This window comes from Oryctolagus cuniculus, chromosome Y (genome assembly GCF_051225735.1).
Source record: "Oryctolagus cuniculus isolate XC-2025 breed Fujian yellow rabbit chromosome Y, ASM5122573v1, whole genome shotgun sequence".
Lineage (NCBI taxonomy): Eukaryota > Metazoa > Chordata > Mammalia > Lagomorpha > Leporidae > Oryctolagus > Oryctolagus cuniculus.
In genome coordinates, this window is record NC_142889.1 from 125,081 (window position 1) to 139,146 (window position 14,066).

Genomic DNA, 14,066 nt, shown 5'->3' on the forward strand with positions numbered 1-14,066 from the left:
TCACCTTTGACCCCTGCCGGAGTATTAATGCCGAGTCACGGCTCTGCTAGCAGATGAGTAGTATTAATACTGAGTCACCTTTGACCCCTCCCGGAGTATTAATGCCGAGTCACGGCTCTGCTAGCAGAGTAGTATTAATACTGAGTCACCTTTGACCCCTGCCGGAGTATTAATGCCGAGTCACGGCTCTGCTAGCAGATGAGTAGTATTAATACCGAGTCACCTTTGACCCCTGCCGGAGTATTAATGCCGAGTCACCTTTGACCCCTGCCGGAGTATTAATGCCGAGTCACGGCTCTGGTAGTAGAGTGAGTAGTATTAATACTGAGTCACCTTTGACCCCTGCCGAAGTATTAATGCCGAGTCACGGATCTGCTAGCAGATGAGTAGTATTAATACTGAGTCACCTTTGACCCCTGCTAGAGTATTAATACAGAGTCACCTTTGACCCCTGCCGGAGTATTAATGCCGAGTCACGGATCTGCTAGCAGATGAGTAGTATTAATACTGAGTCACCTTTGACCCCTGTCCGAGTATTAATGCCAAGTCACGGCTCTGCTAGCAGATGAGTAGTATTAATGCTGAGTCACCTTTGACCCCTGCCGGAGTATTAATGCCGAGTCACGGCTCTGCTAGCAGAGTATTATTAATACTGAGTCACCTTTGACCCCTGCCGGAGTATTAATGCCGAGTCACGGCTCTGCTAGCAGATGAGTAGTATTAATACTGAGTCACCTTTGACCCCTGCCGGAGTATTAATGCCGAGTCACGGCTCTGCTAGCAGAGTAGTATTAATACTGAGTCACCTTTGACCCCTGCCGGAGTATTAATGCCGAGTCACGGCTCTGCTAGCAGATGAGTAGTATTAATACCGAGTCACCTTTGACCCCTGCCGGAGTATTAATGCCGAGTCACGCCTCTGCTAGCAGAGTATTATTAATACTGAGTCACCTTTCACCCCTGCCGGAGTATTAATACCGAGTCACCTTTGACCCCTTCCGGAGTATTAATGCCGAGTCACGGCTCTGCTAGCAGAGTAGTATTAATACTGAGTCACCTTTGACCCCTGCCAGAGTATTAATGCCGAGTCACGGCTCTGCTAGCAGAGTATTATTAATACTGAGTCACCTTTGACCCCTGCCGGAGTATTAATGCCGAGTCACGCCTCTGCTAGCAGAGTATTATTAATACTGAGTCACCTTTGACCACTGCCGGAGTATTAATGCCGAGTCACGGCTCTGCTAGCAGAGTATTATTAATACTGAGTCACCTTTGACCCCTGCCGGAGTATTAATGCCGAGTCACCTTTGACCCCTTCTGGAGTATTAATGCCGAGTCACGGCTCTGCTAGCAGAGTATTATTAATACTGAGTCACCTTTGACCACTGCCGGAGTTTAATGCAGAGTCACGGCTCTGCTAGCAGAGTATTATTAACACTGAGTCACCTTTGACCGCTGCCGGAGTATTAATGCCGAGTCACGGCTCTGCTAGCAGAGTAGTATTAATGCTGAGTCAGCTTTGACCCCTTTCAGGGTATTAATGCCGAGTCACGGCTCTGCTAGCAGAGTATTATTAATACTGAGTCACCTTTCACCCCTGCCGGAGTATTAATACCGAGTCACCTTTGACCCCTTCCGGAGTATTAATGCCGAGTCACGGCTCTGCTAGCAGAGTATTATTAATACTGAGTCACCTTTGACCCCTGCCGGAGTATTAATGCCGAGTCACGGCTCTGCTAGCAGATGAGTAGTATTAATACTGAGTCACCTTTGACCCCTGCCGGAGTATTAATGCCGAGTCACGGCTCTGCTAGCAGAGTATTATTAATACTGAGTCACCTTTGACCCCTGCCGGAGTATTAATGCTGAGTCACGCCTCTGCTAGCAGAGTATTATTAATACTGAGTCACTTTTGACCCCTGCCGGAGTATTAATGCCGAGTCACGGCTCTGCTAGCAGAGTATTATTAATGCCGAGTCACCTTTGACCCCTGCCGGAGTATTAATGCCGACTCATGGCTCTGCTAGCAGAGTATTATTAATACTGAGTCACCTTTCACCCCTGCCGGAGTATTAATACCGAGTCACCTTTGACCCCTTCCGGAGTATTAATGCCGAGTCACGGCTCTGCTAGCAGAGTAGTATTAATACTGAGTCACCTTTGACCCCTGCCGGAGTATTAATGCCGAGTCACGGCTCTGCTAGCAGAGTATTATTAATACTGAGTCACCTTTGACCCCTGCCGGAGTATTAATGCCGAGTCACGCCTCTGCTAGCAGAGTATTATTAATACTGAGTCACCTTTGACCACTGCCGGAGTATTAATGCCGAGTCACGGCTCTGCTAGCAGAGTAGTATTAATACTGAGTCACCTTTGACCCCTGCCGGAGTATTAATGCCGAGTCACCTTTGACCCCTTCCGGAGTATTAATGCCGAGTCACGGCTCTGCTAGCAGAGTATTATTAATACTGAGTCACCTTTGACCACTGCCGGAGTTTAATGCAGAGTCACGGCTCTGCTAGCAGAGTATTATTAACACTGAGTCACCTTTGACCGCTGCCGGAGTATTAATGCCGAGTCACGGCTCTGCTAGCAGAGTAGTATTAATGCTGAGTCAGCTTTGACCCCTTTCAGGGTATTAATGCCGAGTCACGGCTCTGCTAGCAGAGTATTATTAATACTGAGTCACCTTTCACCCCTGCCGGAGTATTAATACCGAGTCACCTTTGACCCCTTCCGGAGTATTAATGCCGAGTCACGGCTCTGCTAGCAGAGTATTATTAATACTGAGTCACCTTTGACCCCTGCCGGAGTATTAATGCCGAGTCACGGCTCTGCTAGCAGATGAGTAGTATTAATACTGAGTCACCTTTGACCCCTGCCGGAGTATTAATGCCGAGTCACGGCTCTGCTAGCAGATGAGTAGTATTAATGCTGAGTCACCTTTGACCCCTGCCGGAGTATTAATGCCGAGTCACGGCTCTGCTAGCAGAGTATTATTAATACTGAGTCACCTTTGACCCCTGCCGGAGTATTAATGCCGAGTCACGGCTCTGCTAGCAGATGAGTAGTATTAATACTGAGTCACCTTTGACCCCTCCCGGAGTATTAATGCCGAGTCACGGCTCTGCTAGCAGAGTAGTATTAATACTGAGTCACCTTTGACCCCTGCCGGAGTATTAATGCCGAGTCACGGCTCTGCTAGCAGATGAGTAGTATTAATACCGAGTCACCTTTGACCCCTGCCGGAGTATTAATGCCGAGTCACCTTTGACCCCTGCCGGAGTATTAATGCCGAGTCACGGCTCTGGTAGTAGAGTGAGTAGTATTAATACTGAGTCACCTTTGACCCCTGCCGAAGTATTAATGCCGAGTCACGGATCTGCTAGCAGATGAGTAGTATTAATACTGAGTCACCTTTGACCCCTGCTAGAGTATTAATACAGAGTCACCTTTGACCCCTGCCGGAGTATTAATGCCGAGTCACGGATCTGCTAGCAGATGAGTAGTATTAATACTGAGTCACCTTTGACCCCTGTCCGAGTATTAATGCCAAGTCACGGCTCTGCTAGCAGATGAGTAGTATTAATGCTGAGTCACCTTTGACCCCTGCCGGAGTATTAATGCCGAGTCACGGCTCTGCTAGCAGAGTATTATTAATACTGAGTCACCTTTGACCCCTGCCGGAGTATTAATGCCGAGTCACGGCTCTGCTAGCAGATGAGTAGTATTAATACTGAGTCACCTTTGACCCCTGCCGGAGTATTAATGCCGAGTCACGGCTCTGCTAGCAGAGTAGTATTAATACTGAGTCACCTTTGACCCCTGCCGGAGTATTAATGCCGAGTCACGGCTCTGCTAGCAGATGAGTAGTATTAATACCGAGTCACCTTTGACCCCTGCCGGAGTATTAATGCCGAGTCACCTTTGACCCCTGCCGGAGTATTAATGCCGAGTCGCGGCTCTGCTAGCAGATGAGTAGTATTAATACTGAGTCACCTTTGACCCCTGCCGAAGTATTAATGCCGAGTCACGGATCTGCTAGCAGATGAGTAGTATTAATACTGAGTCACCTTTGACCCCTGTCCGAGTATTAATGCCAAGTCACGGCTCTGCTAGCAGATGAGTAGTATTAATGCCGAGTCACCTTTGACCACTGCCGGAGTATTAATGCCGAGTCGCGGCTCTGCTAGCAGAGTATTATTAATACTGAGTCACCTTTGACCCCTGCCGGAGTATTATTGCCGAGTCATGGCTCTGCTAGCAGAGTATTATTAATACTGAATCACATTTGACCCCTGCCGGAGTATTAATAACGAGTCACCTTTGACCCCTTCCGGAGTATTAATGCCGACTCACGGTTCTGCTAGCAGATGAGTAGTATTAATGCTGAGTCACCTTTGACCCCTGCCGGAGTATTAATGCCGAGTCGCGGCTCTGCTAGCAGATGTGTAGTATTAATGCTGAGTCACCTTTGACCCCTGCCGGAGTATTAATGACGAGTCATGGCTCTGCTAGCAGATGAGTAGTATTAATACTGAGTCACCTTTGACCCCTGCCGGAGTATTTATGCCGAGTCACGGCTCTGCTAGCAGATGAGTATTATTAATACTGAGTCACCTTTGACCCCTGCCGGAGTATTAATGCCGAGTCACGGCTCTGCTAGCAGAGTAGTATTAATGCTGAGTCAGCTTTGACCCCTTTCAGGGTATTAATGCCGAGTCACGGCTCTGCTAGCAGAGTTATATTAATACTCAGTCACTTTTGACCCCTTCCGGAGTATTAATGCCGAGTCACGGCTCTGCTAGCAGAGTGAGTAGTATTAATACTGAGTCACCTTTGACCCCTGCCGGAGTATTAATGCCGAGTCACGGCTCTGCTAGCAGAGTGAGTAGTATTAATACTGAGTCACCTTTGACCCCTGCCGGAGTATTAATGCCGAGTCACGGCTCTGCTAGCAGAGTAGTATTAATACTGAGTCACCTTTGACCCCTGCCGGAGTATTAATGCCGAGTCACGGCTCTGCTAGCAGAGTATTATTAATACTGAGTCACCTTTGACCCCTGCCGGAGTATTAATGCCGAGTCACGGCTCTGCTAGCAGAGTATTATTAATACTGAGTCACCTTTGACCCCTGCCGGAGTATTAATACCGAGTCACGGCTCTGCTAGCAGATGAGTAGTATTAATACTGAGTCACCTTTGACCCCTGCCGGAGTATTAATGCCGAGTCACGGCTCTGCTAGCAGAGTATTATTAATACTGAGTCACCTTTGACCCCTGCCGGAGTATTAATGCCGAGTCACGGCTCTGCTAGCAGAGTATTATTAATACTGAGTCACCTTTGACCCCTGCCGGAGTATTAATGCCGAGTCACGGCTCTGCTAGAAGAGTAGTATTAATACTGAGTCACCTTTGACCCCTGCCGGAGTATTAATGCCGAGTCACGGCTCTGCTAGCAGAGTAGTATTAATACTGAGTCACCTTTGACCCCTGCCGGAGTATTAATGCCGAGTCACGGCTCTGCTAGCAGAGTAGTATTAATATTGAGTCACCTTTGACCCCTGCCGGAGTATTAATGCCGAGTCACGGCTCTGCTAGCAGAGTATTATTAATACTGAGTCACCTTTGACCCCTGCCGGAGTATTAATACCGAGTCACCTTTGACCCCTTCCGGAGTATTAATGCCGAGTCACGGCTCTGCTAGCAGAGTATTATTAATACTGAGTCACCTTTGACCCCTGCCAGAGTATTAATGCTGAGTCACGCCTCTGCTAGCAGAGTATTATTAATACTGAGTCACCTTTGACCCCTGCCGGAGTATTAATGCCGAGTCACGGCTCTGCTAGCAGAGTAGTATTAATGCTGAGTCAGCTTTGACCCCTTTCAGGGTATTAATGCCGAGTCACAGCTCTGCTAGCAGAGTAATATTAATACTCAGTCACCTTTGACCCCTGCCGGAGTATTAATGCCGAGTCACCTTTGACCCCTGCCGGAGTATTAATGCCGAGTCACGGCTCTGCTAGCAGAGTATTATTAATACTGAGTCAACTTTGACCCCTGCCGGAGTATTAATGCCGAGTCACGGCTCTGCCAGCAGAGTGAGTAGTATTAATACTGAGTCACCTTTGACCCCTGCCGGAGTATTAATGCCGAGTCACGGCTCTGCTAGCAGAGTGAGTAGTATTAATACTGAGTCACCTTTGACCCCTGCCGGAGTATTAATGCCGAGTCACGGCTCTGCTAGCAGAGTGAGTAGTATTAATACTGAGTCACCTTTGACCCCTGCCGGAGTATTAATGCCGAGTCACGGCTCTGCTAGCAGAATATTATTAATACTGAGTCACCTTTGACCCCTGCCGGAGTATTAATGCCGAGTCACGGCTCTGCTAGCAGAGTAGTATTAATACTGAGTCACCTTTGACCCCTGCCGGAGTATTAATGCCGAGTCACGGCTCTGCTAGCAGAGTGAGTAGTATTAATACTGAGTCACCTTTGACCCCTGCCGGAGTATTAATGCCGAGTCACGGCTCTGCTAGCAGAGTATTATTAATACTGAGTCACCTTTGACCCCTGCCGGAGTATTAATACCGAGTCACGGCTCTGCTAGCAGAGTAGTATTAATACTGAGTCACCTTTGACCTCTGCCGGAGTATTAATGCCGAGTCACGGCTCTGGTAGTAGAGTGAGTAGTATTAATACTGAGTCACCTTTGACCCCTGCCGGAGTATTAATGCCGAGTCACGGCTCTGCTAGCAGAGTAGTATTAATACTGAGTCACCTTTGACCCCTGCCGGAGTATTAATGCCGAGTCACGGCTCTGCTAGCAGAGTAGTATTAATACTGAGTCACCTTTGACCCCTGCCGGAGTATTAATACCGAGTCACGGCTCTGCTAGCAGAGTAGTATTAATACTGAGTCACCTTTGACCCCTGCCGGAGTATTAATGCCGAGTCACGGCTCTGCTAGCAGAGTAGTATTAATACTGAGTCACCTTTGACCCCTGCCGGAGTATTAATGCCGAGTCACGGCTCTGCTAGCAGAGTAGTATTAATACTGAGTCACCTTTGACCCCTGCCGGAGTATTAATACCGAGTCACGGCTCTGCTAGCAGATTAGTATTAATACTGAGTCACCTTTGACCCCTGCCGGAGTATTAATGCCGAGTCGCGGCTCTGCTAGCAGAGTATTATTAATACTGAGTCACCTTTGACCCCTGCCGGAGTATTAATGCCGAGTCATGGCTCTGCTAGCAGAGTATTATTAATACTGAGTCACCTTTGACCCCTGCCGGAGTATTAATGCTGAGTCAGCTTTGACACCTGCCGGAGTATTAATGCCGAGTCACGGCTCTGCTAGCAGAGTGAGAAGTATTAATACTGAGTCACCTTTGACCCCTGCCGGAGTATTAACGCCGAGTCACGGCTCTGCTAGCAGATGAGTAGTATTAATACCGGGTCACCTTTGACCCCTGCCGGAGTATTAACGCCGAGTCACGGCTCTGGTAGCAGAGTATTATTAATACTGAGTCACCTTTGACCCCTGCCGGAGTATTAATGCCGAGTCACGGCTCTGCTAGCAGAGTAGTATTAATACTGAGTCACCTTTGCCCCCTGCCGGAGTATTAATACCGAGTCACGGCTCTGCTAGCAGAGTAGTATTAATACTGAGTCACCTTTGCCCCCTGCCGGAGTATTAATGCCGAGTCACGTCTCTGCTAGCAGAGTAGTATTAATACTGAGTCACCTTTGACCGCTGCCGGAGTATTAATGCCGAGTCACGGCTCTGCTAGCAGAGTAGTATTAATGCTGAGTCAGCTTTGACCCCTTTCAGGGTATTAATGCCGAGTCACGGCTCTGCTAGCAGAGTTATATTAATACTCAGTCACCTTTGACCCCTGCCGGAGTATTAATACCGAGTCACCTTTGACCCCTTCCGGAGTATTAATGCCGAGTCACGGCTCTGCTAGCAGAGTATTATTAATACTGAGTCACCTTTGACCCCTGCCAGAGTATTAATGCTGAGTCACGCCTCTGCTAGCAGAGTATTATTAATACTGAGTCACCTTTGACCCCTGCCGGAGTATTAATGCCGAGTCACGGCTCTGCTAGCAGAGTATTATTAATACTGAGTCACCTTTGACCCCTGCCGGAGTATTAATGCCGAGTCACGGCTCTGCTAGCAGAGTAGTATTAATACTGAGTCACCTTTGACCGCTGCCGGAGTATTAATGCCGAGTCACGGCTCTGCTAGCAGAGTAGTATTAATGCTGAGTCAGCTTTGACCCCTTTCAGGGTATTAATGCCGAGTCACAGCTCTGCTAGCAGAGTAATATTAATACTCAGTCACCTTTGACCCCTGCCGGAGTATTAATGCCGAGTCACCTTTGACCCCTGCCGGAGTATTAATGCCGAGTCGCGGCTCTGCTAGCAGAGTATTATTAATACTGAGTCACCTTTGACCCCTGCCGGAGTATTAATGCCGAGTCACGGCTCAGCTAGCAGAGTGAGAAGTATTAATACTGAGTCACATTTGACCCCTGCCGGAGTATTAACGCCGAGTCACGGCTCTGCTAGCAGATGAGTAGTATTAATACCGGGTCACCTTTGACCCCTGCCAGAGTATTAACGACGAGTCACGGCTCTGGTAGCAGAGTATTATTAATACTGAGTCACCTTTGACCCCTGCCGGAGTATTAATGCCGAATCACGGCTCTGCTAGCAGAGTATTATTAATGCCGAGTCACCTTTGACCCCTGCCGGAGTATTAATGCCGAGTCGCGGCTCTGCTAGCAGAGTATTATTAATACTGAGTCACCTTTGACCCCTGCCGGAGTATTAATGCCGAGTCATGGCTCTGCTAGCAGAGTATTATTAATACTGAGTCACATTGGACCCCTGCCAGAGTATTAATACCGAGTCACCTTTGACCCCTGCCGGAGTATTAATGCCGAGTCACGGCTCTGCTAGCAGAGTAGTATTAATACTGAGTCACCTTTGACCCCTGCCGGAGTATTAATGCCGAGTCACGGCTCTGCTAGCAGATGAGTATTATTAATACTGAGTCACCTTTGACCCCTGCCGGAGTATTAATGCCGAGTCACGGCTCTGCTAGCAGAGTATTATTAATACTGAGTCACCTTTGACCCCTGCCGTAGTATTAATGCCGAGTCACGGCTCTGCTAGCAGAGTAGTATTAATACTGAGTCACCTTTGACCGCTGCCGGAGTATTAATGCCGAGTCACGGCTCTGCTAGCAGAGTAGTATTAATGCTGAGTCAGCTTTGACCCCTTTCAGGGTATTAATGCCGAGTCACGGCTCTGCTAGCAGAGTAATATTAATACTCAGTCACCTTTGACCCCTGCCGGAGTATTAATACCGAGTCACCTTTGACCCCTTCCGGAGTATTAATGCAGAGTCACGGCTCTGCTAGCAGAGTAGTATTAATACTGAGTCACCTTTGACCGCTGCCGGAGTATTAATGCCGAGTCACGGCTCTGCTAGCAGAGTAGTATTAATACTGAGTCACCTTTGACCCCTGCCGGAGTATTAATGCCAAGTCACGGCTCTGCTAGCAGAGTAGTATTAATACTGAGTCACCTTTGACCGCTGCCGGAGTATTAATGCCGAGTCATGGCTCTGCTAGCAGAGTATTATTAATACTGAGTCACCTTTGACCCCTGCCGGAGTATTAATGCCGAGTCACCTTTGACCCCTGCCAGAGTATTAATGCCAAGTCACGGCTCTGCTAGCAGATGAGTAGTATTAATACTGAGTCACCTTTGACCCCTGCCGGAGTATTAATGCCGAGTCACGGCTCTTGTAGCAGAGTATTATTAATACTGAGTCACCTTTGACCCCTGCCGGAGTATTAATGCCGAGTCACGGCTCTGCTAGCAGAGTCAGTAGTATTAATACTGAGTCACCTTTGACCCCTGCCGGAGTATTAATACTGAGTCACCTTTGACCGCTGCCGGAGTATTAATGCCGAGTCACGGCTCTGCTAGCAGAGTAGTATTAATGCTGAGTCAGCTTTGACCCCTTTCAGGGTATTAATGCCGAGTCACGGCTCTGCTAGCAGAGTAATATTAATACTGAGTCACCTTTGACCCCTGCCGGAGTATTAATACCGAGTCACCTTTGACCCCTTCCGGAGTATTAATGCCGAGTCACGGCTCTGCTAGCAGAGTATTATTAATACTGAGTCACCTTTGACCCCTGCCAGAGTATTAATGCTGAGTCACGCCTCTGCTAGCAGAGTATTATTAATACTGAGTCACTTTTGACCCCTGCCGGAGTATTAATGCCGAGTCACGGCTCTGCTAGCAGAGTATTATTAATGCCGAGTCACCTTTGACCCCTGCCGGAGTATTAATGCCGACTCATGGCTCTGCTAGCAGAGTATTATTAATACTGAGTCACCTTTCACCCCTGCCGGAGTATTAATACCGAGTCACCTTTGACCCCTTCCGGAGTATTAATGACGAGTCACGGCTCTGCTAGCAGAGTAGTATTAATACTGAGTCACCTTTGACCCCTGCCGGAGTATTAATGCCGAGTCACGGCTCTGCTAGCAGAGTATTATTAATACTGAGTCACCTTTGACCCCTGCCGGAGTATTAATGCCGAGTCACGCCTCTGCTAGCAGAGTATTATTAATACTGAGTCACCTTTGACCACTGCCGGAGTATTAATGCCGAGTCACGGCTCTGCTAGCAGAGTATTATTAATACTGAGTCACCTTTGACCCCTGCCGGAGTATTAATGCCGAGTCACCTTTGACCCCTTCTGGAGTATTAATGCCGAGTCACGGCTCTGCTAGCAGAGTATTATTAATACTGAGTCACCTTTGACCACTGCCGGAGTTTAATGCAGAGTCACGGCTCTGCTAGCAGAGTATTATTAACACTGAGTCACCTTTGACCGCTGCCGGAGTATTAATGCCGAGTCACGGCTCTGCTAGCAGAGTAGTATTAATGCTGAGTCAGCTTTGACCCCTTTCAGGGTATTAATGCCGAGTCACGGCTCTGCTAGCAGAGTATTATTAATACTGAGTCACCTTTCACCCCTGCCGGAGTATTAATACCGAGTCACCTTTGACCCCTTCCGGAGTATTAATGCCGAGTCTCGGCTCTGCTAGCAGAGTATTATTAATACTGAGTCACCTTTGACCCCTGCCGGAGTATTAATGCCGAGTCACGGCTCTGCTAGCAGATGAGTAGTATTAATACTGAGTCACCTTTGACCCCTGCCGGAGTATTAATGCCGAGTCACGGCTCTGCTAGCAGAGTATTATTAATACTGAGTCACCTTTGACCCCTGCCGGAGTATTAATGCTGAGTCACGCCTCTGCTAGCAGAGTATTATTAATACTGAGTCACTTTTGACCCCTGCCGGAGTATTAATGCCGAGTCACGGCTCTGCTAGCAGAGTATTATTAATGCCGAGTCACCTTTGACCCCTGCCGGAGTATTAATGCCGACTCATGGCTCTGCTAGCAGAGTATTATTAATACTGAGTCACCTTTCACCCCTGCCGGAGTATTAATACCGAGTCACCTTTGACCCCTTCCGGAGTATTAATGCCGAGTCACGGCTCTGCTAGCAGAGTATTATTAATACTGAGTCACCTTTGACCCCTGCCGGAGTATTAATGCCGAGTCACGGCTCTGCTAGCAGATGAGTAGTATTAATACTGAGTCACCTTTGACCCCTGCCGGAGTATTAATGCCGAGTCACGGCTCTGCTAGCAGATGAGTAGTATTAATGCTGAGTCACCTTTGACCCCTGCCGGAGTATTAATGCCGAGTCACGGCTCTGCTAGCAGAGTATTATTAATACTGAGTCACCTTTGACCCCTGCCGGAGTATTAATGCCGAGTCACGGCTCTGCTAGCAGATGAGTAGTATTAATACTGAGTCACCTTTGACCCCTCCCGGAGTATTAATGCCGAGTCACGGCTCTGCTAGCAGAGTAGTATTAATACTGAGTCACCTTTGACCCCTGCCGGAGTATTAATGCCGAGTCACGGCTCTGCTAGCAGATGAGTAGTATTAATACCGAGTCACCTTTGACCCCTGCCGGAGTATTAATGCCGAGTCACCTTTGACCCCTGCCGGAGTATTAATGCCGAGTCGCGGCTCTGCTAGCAGATGAGTAGTATTAATACTGAGTCACCTTTGACCCCTGCCGAAGTATTAATGCCGAGTCACGGATCTGCTAGCAGATGAGTAGTATTAATACTGAGTCACCTTTGACCCCTGACGGAGTATTAATGCCGAGTCACGGCTCTGCTAGCAGATGAGTAGGATTAATACTGAGTCACCTTTGACCCCTGCTGGAGTATTAATGCCGAGTCACGGCTCTGCTAGCGGAGTATTAATAATACTGAGTCACCTTTGACCCCTGCTAGAGTATTAATACTGAGTCACCTTTGACCCCTGCCGGAGTATTAATGCCGAGTCACGGATCTGCTAGCAGATGAGTAGTATTAATACTGAGTCACCTTTGACCCCTGTCCGAGTATTAATGCCAAGTCACGGCTCTGCTAGCAGATGAGTAGTATTAATGCTGAGTCACCTTTGACCCCTGCCGGAGTATTAATGCCGAGTCACGGCTCTGCTAGCAGAGTATTATTAATACTGAGTCACCTTTGACCCCTGCCGGAGTATTAATGCCGAGTCACGGCTCTGCTAGCAGATGAGTAGTATTAATACTGAGTCACCTTTGACCCCTCCCGGAGTATTAATGCCGAGTCACGGCTCTGCTAGCAGAGTAGTATTAATACTGAGTCACCTTTGACCCCTGCCGGAGTATTAATGCCGAGTCACGGCTCTGCTAGCAGATGAGTAGTATTAATACCGAGTCACCTTTGACCCCTGCCGGAGTATTAATGCCGAGTCGCGGCTCTGCTAGCAGAGTATTATTAATACTGAGTCACCTTTGACCCCTGCCGGAGTATTATTGCCGAGTCATGGCTCTGCTAGCAGATGAGTAGTATTAATGCTGAGTCACCTTTGACCCCTGCCGGAGTATTAATGACGAGTCATGGCTCTGCTAGCAGATGAGTAGTATTAATACTGAGTCACCTTTGACCCCTGCCGGAGTATTTATGCCGAGTCACGGCTCTGCTAGCAGATGAGTATTATTAATACTGAGTCACCTTTGACCCATGCCGGAGTATTAATGCCGAGTCACGGCTCTGCTAGCAGAGTAGTATTAATGCTGAGTCAGCTTTGACCCCTTTCAGGGTATTAATGCCGAGTCACGGCTCTGCTAGCAGAGTTATATTAATACTCAGTCACCTTTGACCCCTGCCGGAGTATTAATACCGAGTCACCTTTGACCCCTGCCGGAGTATTAATGCCGAGTCGCGGCTCTGCTAGCAGATGAGTAGTATTAATACTGAGTCACCTTTGACCCCTGCCGGAGTATTAATGCCGAGTCACGGCTCTGCTAGCAGAGTGAGTAGTATTAATACTGAGTCACCTTTGACCCCTGCCGGAGTATTAATGCCGAGTCACGGCTCTGCTAGCAGAGTAGTATTAATACTGAGTCACCTTTGACCCCTGCCGGAGTATTAATGCCGAGTCACGGCTCTGCTAGCAGAGTATTATTAATACTGAGTCACCTTTGACCCCTGCCGGAGTATTAATGCCGAGTCACGGCTCTGCTAGCAGAGTAGTATTAATACTGAGTCACCTTTGACCCCTGCCGGAGTATTAATGCCGAGTCACGGCTCTGCTAGCAGAGTAGTATTAATACTGAGTCACCTTTGACCCCTGCCGGAGTATTAATGCCGAGTCACGGCTCTGCTAGCAGAGTAGTATTAATACTGAGTCACCTTTGACCCCTGCCGGAGTATTAATGCCGAGTCACGGCTCTGCTAGCAGAGTATTATTAATACTGAGTCACCTTTGACCCCTGCCGGAGTATTAATGCCGAGTCACGGCTCTGCTAGCAGAGTAGTATTAATACTGAGTCACCTTTGACCCCTGCCGGAGTATTAATACCGAGTCACGGCTCTGCTAGCAGAGTAGTATTAATACTGAGTCACCTTTGACCCCTG